The following is a 15933-nucleotide window of genomic DNA, read 5'->3' on the forward strand; positions in this document are numbered from 1 at the left end:
CCACAATGCATCTACTAGACCCCCTACATTCTCTGCCCAATAGTTCTGAACCCTGTTCCAGGGCCGGTACAGACCTCTTTCCTGGATGTGCTGCAGGAATTCACACCCTTAGGCCCAAAGAGTAGCCTAAAAGGCAGCAGTTGGGTTTGGAAGAAGTGTGGAGGAGGAGTTTTGACATGCGGGTGGTGGCTGAGGGTGTACTCACTCCTGCATGTGAGTTCCTTGGGGAAGAAATGGGACAGGGTGTGGTCCAGAGCTAGGTCTCCCTTCACTGACATACTCAAGGAATTCAAGAATTCACATTTCATGCTGGCCTTCCAAGCTGCTGGGAAGGGATGTCTGTTGAGGTAGGAGTACTGGAGGTAGCTTGATTTATAACTTTATTCAGACTTAGGTACGTGGCCCCACAAATGTTAGAGGTGGCCTGGATTAGAGGACAAACTAGAAGGAAAATCAGTTTTGACAGCTAGGTGGGACACTTGAACATTTTCAATCCAACTTTTCTCTCTTTACTCTCAGATTTCTTTAGAACTGGAGGCACCAAAGGTAAAAGAGCCTAGCTTGAAGTCATGAGTTTGAGGTCTAGCTCTGCCTCCATTTAGGAATATTATCTTAAACAGTTAGTTCATTTTGAATCTTTGCCTTTCTTTATCTACAAAATAGTTGGGAGAAGAGTATTTTCGTGGTCTCCTGCAGCTCTTACATTTATTACTGGGACAGTAATAGTCAATAGCCAAACTACTTCTATGGGTATATACTATCTGTGCAAACATGGTGCTAAGCCCCTTACCTACATTCCATCATTAATACTCTCAGCAACCCTTTGAAATACATACTATTATTATCATCTCCATTTTATAGTAAAGTGAGATTTAAAGAGTTGGATTACATTGCCTAAGGTAAAGAAGAGAGCAGGATTCACACCCAGGACTATCTGACTCACTGTCAATGATCCTAACGGGACAGCTAAACATAGAAATATAGGTGTATTTAATAACTCTTACATGGGAATTTTGTCATTTCTGGGAGGTCTTATTCTCCTAACTCTGGCCATCATTGCTTATTTGGTTCAGAATCCTAATCTGCAATTACCATATTCTGGACCTCCAGACCAGCCATTAATAACCTGAAACTCAGTCTTCCTGACTGGGAAGCAGTGTCTGTTAACAGAGAAAAGGGAGGAGAAAAACTGTAGTTATAGAAAATGGTTGTAGGGACGCCTGGGTGGCTCAGCGGTTGAGCGTCTGCCTTTGGCTCAGGGCATGCATGATCCCAGATTCCCGGGATCGAGTCCCACATTGGGCTCCTTGCATGGAACCTGCTTCTCCTCCCTCTACCTGTGTCTCTGCCTTTTTCTGTGTCTCTCACGAATAAATAAATATTTTTAAAAAATTTTTTTTAAATAAAATAAAAGAAAATGGTTGTAAAGCACTCATCGAAATGTAAATGGCAGTATTAGACTAATCTGTTGCCTCTTGCGGACCAGTTTGCCAAATTCAGGATCTGTTTATTCCAAATTCTCTAACATGGCGTAAGAGAAAACAGTGAAGTTTTGTTTAAAAGACAACCAACCCGAAAATTCCCCTTTTACCACCCCTCTTCCAACATAAAAAGAAAATGGAGAGAGGTTCTTCTTCTTCTTTTTTTTTTTAATTATCATCCAAAAATTGAGGCAATTTCATTATATCCTTTCTAATACATGCCCCAGGACCATGAAACAGGATCAGTGCTCCAGTAGCAATAATATAGGGAAATTTTCTAGAGGTAATATATAGTCTGCATTAGACTTTGTCTTCTAACAAACAGGAAAGAAGAGAAGAAAGAGAAGATTAAGCTATTTGTTTATCTGGTATTGTTTCAGTTATCATTTCTATGACAAAATAAGTTGTATTATTGACGAGTGTTCTAAGTTCTACTCTTTGAAAACTTAAAGGTTTTGAAAGTTTAGTGCTTTGTAATAGGTTTGAATTTTAATCTATTTTGCTTAGTTTAAATATTTCTTCCTTGATACAGACCAAACCATTTCCTTCATTGAATTCTCATTCATTTACACCCTGGTCTTTCTGCTAATTCACTTGAAAGTCCCCAAATGATCAAATCTCTAAAAATAAAATAGGAATGAAGTCAGGGCATATTACCTTTGATTGTTACACCCCCGGCTAGCTGGTAAGAAAAGAATATATTATCAAAATCTAATAAATAAGTCAATTTAAGGGGAGCTTTTATCTCCATATTAAAAAAAATCAGACAACAGTATTTGAAGTATCAAATATAAATCCAAGACACTAGTTTTAAAAAAATAGAATTATAGTATTTTAATGGGATAAATGTCTATTTCACATTTTTTATACTTCGTTCTCATCTTCCATTTTTCTTTGAGAATGTGTCCTAATCTAAAAAGCTTCCAAAATTGGTGCCATTGCTACCTATGAAGGAAAAGCCAAGGGTGGAGCTTAGTCTTATGCTAGTCTTCCCAAAATTTTACTTCTGAGTAAAAATGTGTTCAGCAAGTAGAGATACATCAGCTTTCTGGAAGCCAGGACTCACCAAACCAAAGATCCTAGGGAAGCCTTGTGCCACAGTCAAAAGATTTCACACTCTTGAAGGCACTATGCCAACAGTGGATGTGCGTCCCAGCACATCCCTCCACTTTAGCATTTTTTCAGGGACCTGCCAGCCCCTCTCTGTCTTGCCCATTTGTACGTGATGTTTCCCTCAACTGGTGCCAAACTGTTTAGTCTCCTGGATATTTTACTGTAACTTCCTTTGTTTGATTTACTTTAAAGTGGCCAAGTGTTTCCACAAAGAAAGGACTGTTAAGTTATTTAGAAATGAAGAAGACAGTAAAACTTCTGTTTCTTTTGTTTCTGTTTTGGGAAGTGCCTGATAATCTTTTTCTCTTTAAGAAGTACCTGATAGTTTTTTCTTTTTATGGAGCAGCATTTAAAGGCTATAAATCATGCATTTCTGCTCATCAGTACTGTGTTTTCTCCTGCTAATTACTTGTGGTTTAAAAAGGTACCACTTTTGGAACCTAAAGCCTTCAGAAAGTGAAGTTCAGTGAATTTATTGAAAATAAAATTTCATCTTCGTGGCTCAATTTCACTTCTTTATATTTTTTTAGCCATTCAAAATATGGCACTTCAAAATGCTCCTTAAAATGTTTAAATGGCCAAGTTCCTTTCACTCCTTGCTAACAGCATAGCATATTATAACCTTCATCAATTGTAAAAATGAAACTCAAGCACAGGTATTGGTCATAAACATGATCAAACCAATTAAAAAATGTAGACTTAGGACAAGAATTTTTGGTCATTTGCTATCTGAAAGAGTAAATTTTTAATTAGTTATTTTGGAAAAGAAAATAAAAAGAGAAGGTGTCATTAAATAAAAATACCTTTCCAATTCAACCACATAGGCTGTGTGATAAAGCTGATCCGACAGGACAAAGTGAAGTGGTTATTTGGTGTCTGTGTAACGTCTTCGGTCAGAATGCATGGGGAAAGTTGATAAATCAAGCCAGAAAAAGATGGAAATATATCCTTTCTGGTTATAGGCTTACATGGCTGCATTAAACAGATCCTAAAACTTTAAACCCAGAAGGGAACCATAGATATCATTGATTTGAAGACCTTGTTTTATAGATGAGAGTGATAGAAACTGAGGATTAAAAATCTAATTTACTCCAGAGATCTTCGTAAAATATAAAACACAATCTAAATGAAATATAATTTCATTATGACATGACTTCTCCAAGGTTAATTAGCAGAAGATTAAGATAGTAAAATACAGGTCTGATTGCAAATCCAGTTTGCTATTCATCTTCAGCAAAAGGCTGATTACAATTAAGACATGAGACTTCCCTTTATCAGTTGCATTGGTTTTTAAATTTGTTATTTTTCTCCTCATTGCCTTTCTTGAGTAAAAGCTATATGTGTCTTAATCACTTCAAGTAAAGAGAACTAATGTAGTAGTCCTGAAAATTGTGTGCTCAAAATCCAGCAGGAAATAGTTGAAATGAATTACTTTAAATGCCTTTGCCATTGCTGTTTTTTTCCACTTTTTGCTGTTTTAATTTATGAATTAAAAAATACATATATATCATCAAAAAATATATATGTACACCAGCAGGAAAAAAAATCTCGTTTTACAAAGGCAGCCAGGATTAACATTTTTATCCTCACGTAATCAAAATGATACTCAAGTTTTAGTAGCTCCTATTGATCAAAACAGTGGACTTCCAACTTCCTCTCTGCCCTTGATGTGAGAAGATCAATTGAAAACCTGGTTTAAGAATATAAGAGTTTTATGATAACTTGAAAATGAAGAAATACAGGCCTTTATGCCTCACTTGGCATTCCATTGCCTTGAAGACTTCCCTTTGGCTTGAATACATCATCAGTTCTATACTATGAACCTACCCCTGGTGTGCCATGCTTCTTGGCTTTCTTTTTTTGAGACCTTGATATAGGTACTCTAACTTTGATCAGATTTTCATAAATCATCTTATTACCTAGCTTATTGGTTAATATCATAGCTAATACTTTAGTTCTCTGAGGTTTTATGTCTACTCTAGATTGCAAGCTCTTGATGCCTGCATGATTATGTCTTGAATTTTTTGAGACTCCATGGATGCTTATAGTAGTAGGACTAAAAAGTATCAAAGAGACATAACTTTCTGTTTAATGGTCAGGAGAAAAACAAAAAGCAAATGAAGGCTTTTGTCAATTGATGGGAGTTGATTTGGGGTTTATCATATTTTAAGAAGCTCTCAGAAATTCTTCTTGATTTGGTCATTTAAGAAATTTGTTGATGTGAGGACTTTTGATGGATATTAGGACAGGTAATGACTTCACTAGCGGGTACCGCATGATATTCAAGATGGAAATATTGTTTAGAATTTTCAAAAAATTTAAATTCATGGAACATGCTCAGACTATCCAGTGGTAATATTTCTTGTATACTTTTGCATGCCCATTTGATTGTGAGAAGCTAAGGACTCTGATAGATCATTCATTAATGATCTCTGGCTCCTGCTTAGATGTCCCACTCATAGCCCAGACGGGTCAGTTTAGCCAGCCAGATGCTACCCATCTACTCAACTGAAAGGCACAGTGCCCTCCCTGCCTCAGCCCCTATTCATTTGATTGCTATTGCCAGCTCCATTCTGTAACTAAGTCAGGATGGTTTAAATATATCTGCATTTACTTGGCCGTGTCCAGTACATTATATTTGTGGCAGGGTGGGCTGCCACTGAATTTTTCCCTGCCATATTTTAACACACTCAGGATCTAGTTGCACAAAATTTATTTGCATCTTTCTTACCCATAGCATGGAAGCTTCCCTGATAATATCAAGATTTACCAGTATGACTTTTAAAATATTTTTAAATCAGTATAATTTAATTTCAAAGAATTTATCTAGTTTTGATACAATAATTTTAAATACTCTTTTGTTAATACTCTCCTATATGTTCATGGTATTAAGATAAACTCATTGTCTAATGCTGCATTGTAGATGGGGCATAGAAAAATTTTGAAACTAAGAAAGGCCATATACTGCTTTTCAAGAAAGACCCTTCAGTGCCCTTAGTAAATCCTAAAATAAGAGAGCCTGGCCAAAAATAAATAAAAACATGACCCCCTGGGTAGGAATGGGTTCTTTTTCTTTAAAGTAAGATAAAAAATTGGATTGAAATGAGTAAAATATGAGCACTTTCTCATAAAGGTAATAAAGGAGAAGGAGATATTAGTGAGGGACAACTCAGGAAAGATTTTTCTGTTTTAATTATTGCTTTTCAAATCTAACCCTGTGATCCAGGACTGCATTTCCCAGAGAACTCCGATTCTGCTGGAGGGAACATTAGTTATGGAGCAATGTGGGGATTTTTAAGGCTCATTTCTTCACTTTAAAGCTTATTTGCTCTCAAAGTTCCCTATGGTCCTGGGATAGAGCATTAAATAAAGGACCACTTTCTCTAAGTGTATAGCTGTTTCTTATTTTTGTGTTGCCAGGTCCAAGGTAGCAAGGTAAGGAAACATATCTGAAGAGGGCTTTCCTGCTTACACAGAGCTCTCCTTATGTGATCTCATTCTGATGTTCACCAGGAGGAAAGTATTACTATATCCCCATTTTCAGTGTAAAATCAGGATGCAAGAGAGATCACTGATTTGTCCCAGCCCTTCAGCTACTCACTGCTGATGCCTAAGATCAAATCTCATTCTTTTTGCTCCAAAGTCAAATAATTTAAAAATTAAAATTAAAGAGTAATCCACAGGGTAATTTATTATCTTCTTATATGACTTGGTTACAAAACATGTAATCATAGATTTTGAAAGCTAAGGCTCAATCAAGTTCCCTTCTTATTTTTCAGACCTCAGTTTAGATGATATCTCTTTGGAGAGAACTTCTCTAATTATCCTAACCCAATAACTTGTTGGTTTTACAATTTGCTATCACAATTTATAATTTTTATTTTCTGTTGTGGAACTTGGTATTTACTCATCTCCTCCCTCAGATGGTAAGGTTATTAGGGACATGAATTAGGTCTCCCTTGTTCACTATAGTAGTCCCAGCATTTAAAACAGCTCTAGGCACATGGTAGGCATTCAAATAAATATCCTTCGCATGAGGCTCGGAAATTTAATCTAATTTGTCCAGAACCAACTATGTTGTTAGCAGCAAATCTATTAGAACCCAGGAATCCTGATTTCTGCTGCACTGTATGTACCACACTATGTACATTTGCTTGCTGTGCCCAACTCATTTTTCTAATTGTTCAGTTGAATGAGAAACTCGTCTCTGGTTTATAGTGACTCTTCAAAGCACCCCCAGAAGCAGCAAAAGCTTGCTCTTGAGCCTTCTCCCAAGTTCAAAGTCAGATACAAAGAACAAATTTATCAGGGTCAAATGTTCTTTCCTTGTAAACAGAAATGTGAAGCACATCGTGGTTGTCATTTGGTTCGGCATTGGGGTATTTAGTTTAGCTTTCTCTTGAAAAGTCTGCATCCTGTGGCCAAGGATCTTAGCCCTTCGGAGACTGGCAGCACACACTCAGCTGGGAGTATATTTATGAACATGTGTTGTGTCTGAAATTCAGCCATTTTACATATCTGTTTTGTTTGGAGTGTAGCGGTTTAGTCATTCTGTCATTGTCTGGTGATGTTTTTTGTTCATGACATACTGCTGATACTCCTCTCACTACTCTCCCAGCCACATATTCAATTAATTCTAGATGTGTTTCTGGATTGACCTCAACTGTAGCAATCTGAGCAAAATGAATACTTGGTGTAATTTTCCTTATGTCAGGCAACTTGTGGCCATTCCGGCTTTGTTAATACCTGAAGAGTTCCAAAGTCTCTTACTTTGAGAAAATTGGCTAAGTCATGGAATCATGAATGGATAGAGTTAGCAATAGTGAGACATTTTTTTTTAAATGAATAGGCATTTTTTTTAATGATACAGTTTTAGCACAAGGCCCTTTTGAGTTATGGTTTCTTTCTCTTTCTTTCTTTCTTTCTTTCTTTCTTTCTTTCTTTCTTTCTTTCTTTCTTTCTTTCTTTCTTTCTTTCTTTGAATTATTGTTTCATTTGACCAGCTTCATCTATCTTTCTGGCAATTCTGGTTTACACTCCTTAGACTGGTGAATAATCTAAATGTCAACCAGAGAGCCAGAACTTCTATGAGTAACTCATGTGTCATGTAATCAGTATGACATAGCCCTGCGTCACACCTGCAATAACATATTGTGGGAATTCTGTAGTTAATTATACCAGCTACTATCAACAACAACAAAAAAAGACTTCAGATGCCAAAGAGCCAGTTGCAAGCTCCACCCAAATGCAAACCCAACTGAAGACCATATCATAAGCTCAGATTCTTTTAAAATTCAGAGATAAAACTGGGGCACCTGAGTAGCTCAGTCGGTTGAGCATCCTACTCTTGATTTCAGCTCAGATCATGATCTCAGAATTGTGAGATGGAGCCCTGAGAGGCTCCGCATTGGGCATGGAGCCTGCTTGAGATTCTCTCCCTCCCTCTGCCCCTCCCCCCTCTCTAAAATTAAATAATTAAATTAAATTAAATTAAATTATGGAACAAAACTGAGAAATAAAACATCAACTTCAAGTATAAATCCTGTGGAAGAAAGTCCAAGTGCTAGAGACACTTTGCCAATCCCTTTACATAAAATATTTCTAATCATGAAACCAACAAACTATACATCTTGGGGTGCATTATTGTGCAAAGTACTCATCCATCTATTTTAAATTGTGGTAGCTAATAATAAGAAAATGAAATACACCAAGAACTAATAAGAATAATAAGAAAATGCACTTTTCTATAGAATTACATTAGATAAGACCACTGGTTTCATCCTTTATAGTTTCATCCTTTATAGTATATATAGTTATATATACATTCTAGACTTCAACATGTGGCAGATTCTTCTCAATTTGTAAGTGCATAGTCTAGTGTGGAGATTACCAAAATGCCAAAACAGATAACGTGTATGCTTTCAGGGAATAAAATGATACGTCTATGTAGCCCATGGGTTTCCTTTATTTATTAGATGGTTCCTAGAGTTGATCTTATAAATTTTCAGCCCTGGGAAACTGTTAATTCAGAAGTACTGATTTCCACAGGAGTCTTTGAAGCATCACATTGTCTTTTATCTCAAATAGTATTAGTAAAAATCAATATAATTAATATTAAACACAATACATGTTACATGATTTATTTAAAGGGATAGAGTAGTGATCTCAAAACCAAGCTGTGGTAGATTTTTGTGTCTACAAAAATATTGAAAATTCTAGTAAGATAATACTTAGTGCATAATTTTTAACACCTCAGGAGATGTTATAGAATAAAATTGGAAATCAGTTCTTAAAGAGAATCATGACCAATACTTATAGGGTTATGAAAAGAAAGCATGCATTTGGGGAATGATTTTCCTGTTTTGTTTCAATGGCTTTCAAGGCAGATATGGAGGTCTTGAGGCATAGTCCTTGTTTTCTACTAGTCAGTAGAGGACACTAGACTGCATGGTCTCTGGGTCTGATCTATGGTAAGATTTCTAATTTTAAAAATATAATAAGTTGTAGAACTTCTGGCCATGAAATGGTTCAGCAGAAACCTTAGTCATCTGCTTTGGAATCACATTAGCACCCCATGGCTTTGGAACTGGCTTTAGAAGCTTGAGGTTAAATATTAGCCATTATGCACAGAAAAAATTGTAGATAGTTTAAATGAAAAACAAAAGGGTAACTGAACAGTGTACCTTGATTCCTTGATTTTTCTCAGTTGCTGCAATGATTTATGTCATCTGCTGAAGAAAGGCCTTTGCTATCTTTAATCGTCAGGCCAGCACCCCAGACTTGGCAACATTTCTCTCTTTTTTTTTTTTAAGTCTATTTCTCTTAACAGCCAGATTAAAAGAGAAGGATCAAATACATAAAATAAGATTGAAACTCCAATAACAGATACAGTGTTGCTGTGTTTCTCACCAGAAGAGAAGACCTCTGTCAAAAAGAACAAGTTTGAGCATTTTAAATTATTAAAAATATACAATACCTCTAAACCTGACATGAGTATATGATTTTGTAATCTAGTCTCTCTTTTTTTTTTTAAGATTTTATGTATTTATTCATGAGAGACACACAGAGAGGCAGAGACAGAGGCAGAGGGAGAAGCAGGCTCCATGCAGGGAGCCCGATATGGGGCTCGATCCCAGAACTCCAGGATCATACCCTGGGCCGAAGGCAGACACACTTAACCCCTTAGCCACCCAGGGGTCCCATGTAATCTAGTCTCTTTATGGGATATTTGGAACATGTAGTATCTAAAAAAAATACACTATCTAAAATTTAAATGTATCTTTGAGTGTCCTTGGGTATAAATATAGTGTCTTTTGTCTATTTAATTGTGTCACTGCAGAAACTTTTGGAATTAAGGGAAGGTTAAATTTCCCTAACATTCTTATGGGAATTACTTTGGGTGTAGGAGAAGTCAATTTTTTAGTGCTCCAAAAATGTGTGCCATATCTCCTCTTGAACAGTTTCAGAAATCCCAAGAAAAATGGACAGCAGCAAAGAGGATAAATAGGTAGGAAGAAACACCTAATAATTTTGAGGGTTGTTTCAGACCTACTGTCAAGTTGTAGAATGTTATATTTAAATTCTTTTGAGTTTTCGTTTTTTCAGTTCTGTGTATGAAAGCACTAATGGTTTATCCCTCTTTTGACTTTTAAAATGTCACTGGAGCAGATACTTGTCCTTTAAGCAGCAAAGGGAGTTTATTCAGTTAGCTTCATCATAAATGCCAATGTTTTGCTGCAAAGTAATGCCAGAGATGTTTGTTCATGCTTGTTTTTCATGACATATTTGTTGTGGATTATTACATCACTGGGCAGTTAAGAAGGGAATCACTCAATTCTGGTTGTTTAGATGAATTTCATTCTGTATGGCACATGGACAGTTAGAATGACCTAACTTTATTCTCTGGTATACCAGCAATATGCTCCAGATATTAACACAGCAGAGCTTATTTTCTGGGATGGCCCATCTTGGAACTATAGTTTCTAGGGTAGTAGATGTTGATGGTCAGTGAATGGTATGTTCTTCCAGCCTGAATCCTGTTACTACTCACTCAATTCAATTTCATTTCCCTCTCCAATAAGACAAACAGGTCATTAAAGCGACTGTGACATCAAGTTTCAAACAGATGATAGATAAGGAAAGATAAAAAGGAGACAAGAGATGGGATGCTCACTGTCAGATGATCTGAAATGTTAAGAATTGTGGAAATCTTGAGTTTGATAAAGGGTTCCAGAGTAAGTACAGTAAATCCCTGTGTTTTGTTTACATCAGATTTTGCAAAGCAAAGTGTAGCGGCTTAGCAGTTAGAATTCTTCACTTCTTTGGGTCTTCTTTCCCTGTCAAAATAAGAGTATGAAAGAAGCAATGTTTTGGAATCAGAAAGAACCTTAGAAATTAGCCATTTTATAACTAAAGAAACTCTGCCCAAACAAAACAAAAGTCAACTTATCTGACCCAAGATCACACATGGAGTTAGTGCCAGAACTGAACCAGAGACTAGGATGTTTCCCTGAGCTGTACACCTTCTCTGAGCCATTGTGACTTCCTCAACTGCCCGTAGCATTCTAAGGAAGAATTTTCAGCCCCTTTGCTTTCCTGATGCCCAGGAATTCTGATTAAGTTGTGACTAACAAAGTGTAAAATATGAGTCAAAATTTAGTCCCTAATAAAGTCATTGTGACTTTAATGACTTGGGCAGTTGTTTCATACTGCAAAAACAGGAAGGTCCCACACAATAAGGCGCCTGTCTCACAGATGGGCTCCTGCGTAGACGGCCACCCACAAGGGTAACTGCTGGAGCGGTCTTCCTCTCTGGCTCCTTTTTTTTTTTTTTTTAAATCCACATAGTTTTCACCTACTGACTTCAGTGTGAGGTTATCAATGAGAGGAAGGTGCCTGTTTATCTAGTCTGATAGGCTGAAGATATACTAGTTCACTAAAGATTCACTCCTCCCGTGACATGCAGGTCATCCCCTCCCAAGCCCAGATTAGTCTTTTTTTTTTTTTTAAAGATTTTATTTATTTATTCGTGAGAAACACACAGAGAGAGGCAGACACAGGCAGAGGGAGAAGCATGCTCTCTGCAGGGAGCCTGATGTGGGACTGGATCCTGGGACTCCAAGATCACGACCTGAGCCAAAGGCAGATGCTCAACCACCGAGCCACCCAGGCATCCCCCGAGATTAACTCTTCTATGTGCTTGATGCTAGCCCCTCTTATCATTACTCTTCTAATGTGTTTTATTCTTAGAAACATAAAACCATTGAGTTTTAGAACTGGGATGAATCTCTGAGATCCTTCTACTCCCTGCCTCCTGCGTGATTAGCGTAGCAAAAACCTCTTTACCAAGAGTGCTCCTAAGTTGCTTGTGGATCTTTGCACGAAGCTCAAACCAGTCCTCTCCTGAGAAATCTAGGAAAATGATGAAGTGTTCCATCGTTTCACAAAAACCTGGCTCAGAAGAAAATAATCTCTGTATGTAAGCATTGCAGCTGAAGAAAAATTGAAGCCATAAAACAAAATGTTCCTAGCAAGTGTAATTGAATTTCAGATTCAGCTACTATATATTTTAAATAGCTAGCTTTCCACTATTAAAGGTAGCCTATTCAAAAACATTCACATATGATTTTATAGGGATGATATATTCTAGGCAAGTAAGATTAAATCATTGATAGAGAATGGTATCTTTTTTCATTTAAAAAAAAACCCTGCAATTTCTAGCAGTGTTCGCAAACCAGTGTCAGGAATAAGCTTAAGGGAGCATTGGAGGAATTTGTGTTACTAAGGGTCCATTCACAAACTTTGCTTGTCTGTACTCAAAAGGGGCTTTGGCCATTTCCTCTGGGGACATTATTTCTAGGTAAGCTCTAACAGGGTTTTCTTGTAAGACAGATTCTTAACAGAAAAATAGAATCTGTGTACATTAGGTGGTTAAAGACACATTTATCTTTGAAATAGTATGCTCCTGTTTGTGGATTTCTCTGCTGCATTTGACAAAATAAATAATGTTCATTCCCTTTCAATCCTGTAACTGCTTGGGACACGGTTTCACTCAGGAGCTATTTTACCTTCCTATCTAGACTGAACGCTCAATGTGACAAATAGGGAAGATTCCAAGAGTCTTCGAATACCAAACTGTGGAGGCATTATAAATACTTCTTTTCCATTGTTGGTGACTTATTCTTACAGACTGAAGCATGTCCAATTTGAGTTGTTTTTCTCAGTAGTATTGAGACTTTTGTTTTCTAGGAAATATCAGTTGCTAGTAAGTGTTGTGTCCAATCTGTAGGAGACTGCCTCAGAACTTGTTGTAGAATCATGACAGGTTCAGATCGAAAGGCCGAGAGCCGAAAACCATGCGTTATTTTCATCTTCTATATGAGAGGTGAAGTGTGACTATCTCTGGCTCAACAGAAACAACTCTCAGATAGGAGTCTGACACTGAAAACCCAACTAAGCCCAACTTTCTGGCTGTCTCCTCAGCCTTAGCCCCAAACACAGTTCATATCTGATCTACTACTTGGTGTATTTCGTCACACAGGCCAGCACTGATCATACTAATTGTCCTCTACATTACTGAATGTCAAAGATGCTCCTGTCTGCTCCTTGCAGGCCACATCTGCCTTTCTTGGTTTATACAGAGCCTGACATAAGTGGGCCATTCGTAAATGCTTTTTGATGAGAGCAGTGATGGTCTTAGTCAGTGTGGTTGGGTCCTCCCTTATGGAGGAGGAAAACCGAGGATCGTTGCTAAGCAGCCTGTTAGGACTGGGTCACTTCTGACCCTGAATGACCTCCATGTGCACACTTCCTCATGTCATGTGTTTCATCCATTTATACCGTAGGATGACTTTGCTTTTTGGTAGGCTTGCCATGCTCATAGCAAAAGGCTCATAGAGAGCAATATAGGCATGAGAAGGAAGGAGGTGGTATTCATCTCTCACAAATTATCTAGCCCTGAGGAGCCAACGTGACTAATAAAGACTGGCCTCACTCTCTATTAACTGTTGTCAACGAACATGCCCTAATGTATCTATTTCCAGTAGGATGAAAGCTGATTAAGAGGGTGGGTTTTTTTGTTTTGGTTTGTTTTGGTTTGTTTGTTTCTTTGTTTTTATTGCTCCATCTTTAATGCTTTGCCTGGCACATTTTAGATGTCCAAAAAGTATTTATCAAATACATAGTAAACTGGTTTTATTTAAACTGGTACAAACCCAATTGACTCCAAAATCTTCCTAAATATTTTACTGACCAAAAGAACCAAGATGGAGTGTTTGAATGTTACATTTGACTAAGTCTTGTGCATAGTGTAAAGACATCATCTGTCTCTGCCTTTTTTTCAAGATATATTTGCAGTGCTCCAAGTACAGTTTCCTTCTTTGCCAAAATTTAGCTGATCAATGAGAGTGCAGAGACCTGTCTTTTCCAGCTTCTAAGTCTTTATTTAGTGTATGTGCCTGGCTTTTGAAAAGTAAAATTGAGAGGCCACTATGACCAAGCAGGTATGTCTTCAAAAATACATAATTGGTAACTTAACATGATTCACTTGGAGTTCAAAATTGCATTGAGGTTCAATAAGTAAAACACACGAGCTGAGACAATTGATCCAAACATCCCTGGTTACTGTTACTAACATATTGTGTTATGGGAAAACACACATACGCAAACAGGGTTCCCCCAGAACCTCTTCGAAGACAATGCATAGTGCCGTGAGCCAGCAGGCAACGGTACTAAGTTGCACTGTCTTCAGCTGGAAAGGCCCAGTCTTCTGGGCACAGGCGGTGGCATCATGGGGGCTTGGATGCTTGAAGTAAAGCCATATTTGGTGCAAGATGCTCATTTGAAAGGAGAAAGCCTCACAGGAAAGAGAGCCAATTGCATGTGGGGGCTGTTGCCATGGTGCTTTGCTCCTGCTTTAACATGCTGTGCTTGAACTTCTGGGAGTCCAAGGGTGGGGTAACAGAGAGGAGGAAGGAGGAGGGGAGTGGGATGGGCCTGGAGAGCTCACTGCAATAGGACTCTAGTCTTCCATAAGGTTCCTCTTTCCTGTGCTGTCTAAGGCTGACAAGGAAAGGGGGCGGGGGAGGGAGGATGAGGGGAGGCAGAGAGATTGAGAGTCTACAGGAAGGGAATGACTTTCTCAACATGCCCTAGATTGCTAAAATGAAATAAAAATCAGTTTAACTCCTAAATATACCTAACATGAAATAGAAGACGTTTAACACTAAAATTCCAAAACAGCGTGGTCCTTCATAACCCAAATAATTCACCCTTTCGTGATCCTAGATCGAAAGATCAAACGTGTTTAATTCATTTGTCGAATGCAATCTAATATGCATATTAATGAGCCGATGGAGTGGAGAAAACTGCATTCGGCAGATGAAGTACTTTTGAAATGAAATAAGTTCATTCTTTTCCCACTTGTTTCATTGTGAAGGAAGGCTGAGCACACTGGCACGCACTGTCGGTGTGCAAAGAATCCTCCAAAAAGCTAGCTTTAACAAAGCCTTTGTATTCTGAAAGCGTAGTCTGGAGGCAGCCACGGTTCTAACCTGTTCTCAGTTTAAAAAAAAAAAAAAATGTTTGGAAAGTAAATGACTTAAATGCACCATCCCCTTGAAACCTTTAGCGTGACTGCGTCTGTGTGGAGGAAGGTCTGCACAGTGGAGAGAGGGTTAAGAACACCTAGTTGAAATGGGGGAGGGTACCGACTTCAGATTTACTTAAATATTCATGGGGCTTCCTCCATTTTAATCTTCTCGTTTTTTAAAAGATGGCTGTGTTTCCCAGTCTGGCAACCCCTCAGGAAAGAAGAATCGTTCCTTCCTTGCACAGTTCAGCTGAGCAGGACTAATCTAGGATGGAAACCCCTTCGGCCACCAGGACTATTCATAATTCATAAGTGCTGCAAACCAGCCAGCTGAATACATTTAGACAGCTCTTGCTCCTTCGTGCAATTCCTGATTCCATTACTCTCTCTGCCAGGAAAGAAGCAGGGAGCCCAGGCTTCTTGTAAGGATGGAGTGTGAAGATGGGCTTTGTTTGGATTAGGAAATGCCCTAAGAGACTTTGTCTTTTCTAAGTTTTGATTATTTTACCACTGAATCTGCTCGGCTTTCCCGGGTCCTTTTCGGGAGTGCTCTCTCAGAACAGTGAATTGTTGCAAAGGGATTTGTGGATTGTGGCAAGGAGAGCTTTCCAAAATGCCTGAGGCAAACTATTTGTTAACTGTATCTTGGGGTTACATCAAGGTGGGTTAATTTGATTCTGTTATCTGTCTTTGATAGAATGTGAAACATTTACATCTGTATGCTTTCTGTGAAGTAGAAAAACATCTGTA

At 37.9% G+C, this 15933-nt stretch overlaps 1 protein-coding gene across 3 annotated transcripts in view; it reads left to right on the plus strand.

Moving 5' to 3' along the window:
* Positions 1-15933, plus strand: part of PDE4B (phosphodiesterase 4B) — a 346024-nt gene that overhangs the window by 311057 nt on the left and 19034 nt on the right. The gene's annotated exons all lie outside the window — the stretch shown is intronic.

Source organism: Nyctereutes procyonoides, unplaced genomic scaffold (genome assembly GCF_905146905.1).
Source record: "Nyctereutes procyonoides isolate TBG_1078 unplaced genomic scaffold, NYPRO_anot_genome, whole genome shotgun sequence".
Lineage (NCBI taxonomy): Eukaryota > Metazoa > Chordata > Mammalia > Carnivora > Canidae > Nyctereutes > Nyctereutes procyonoides.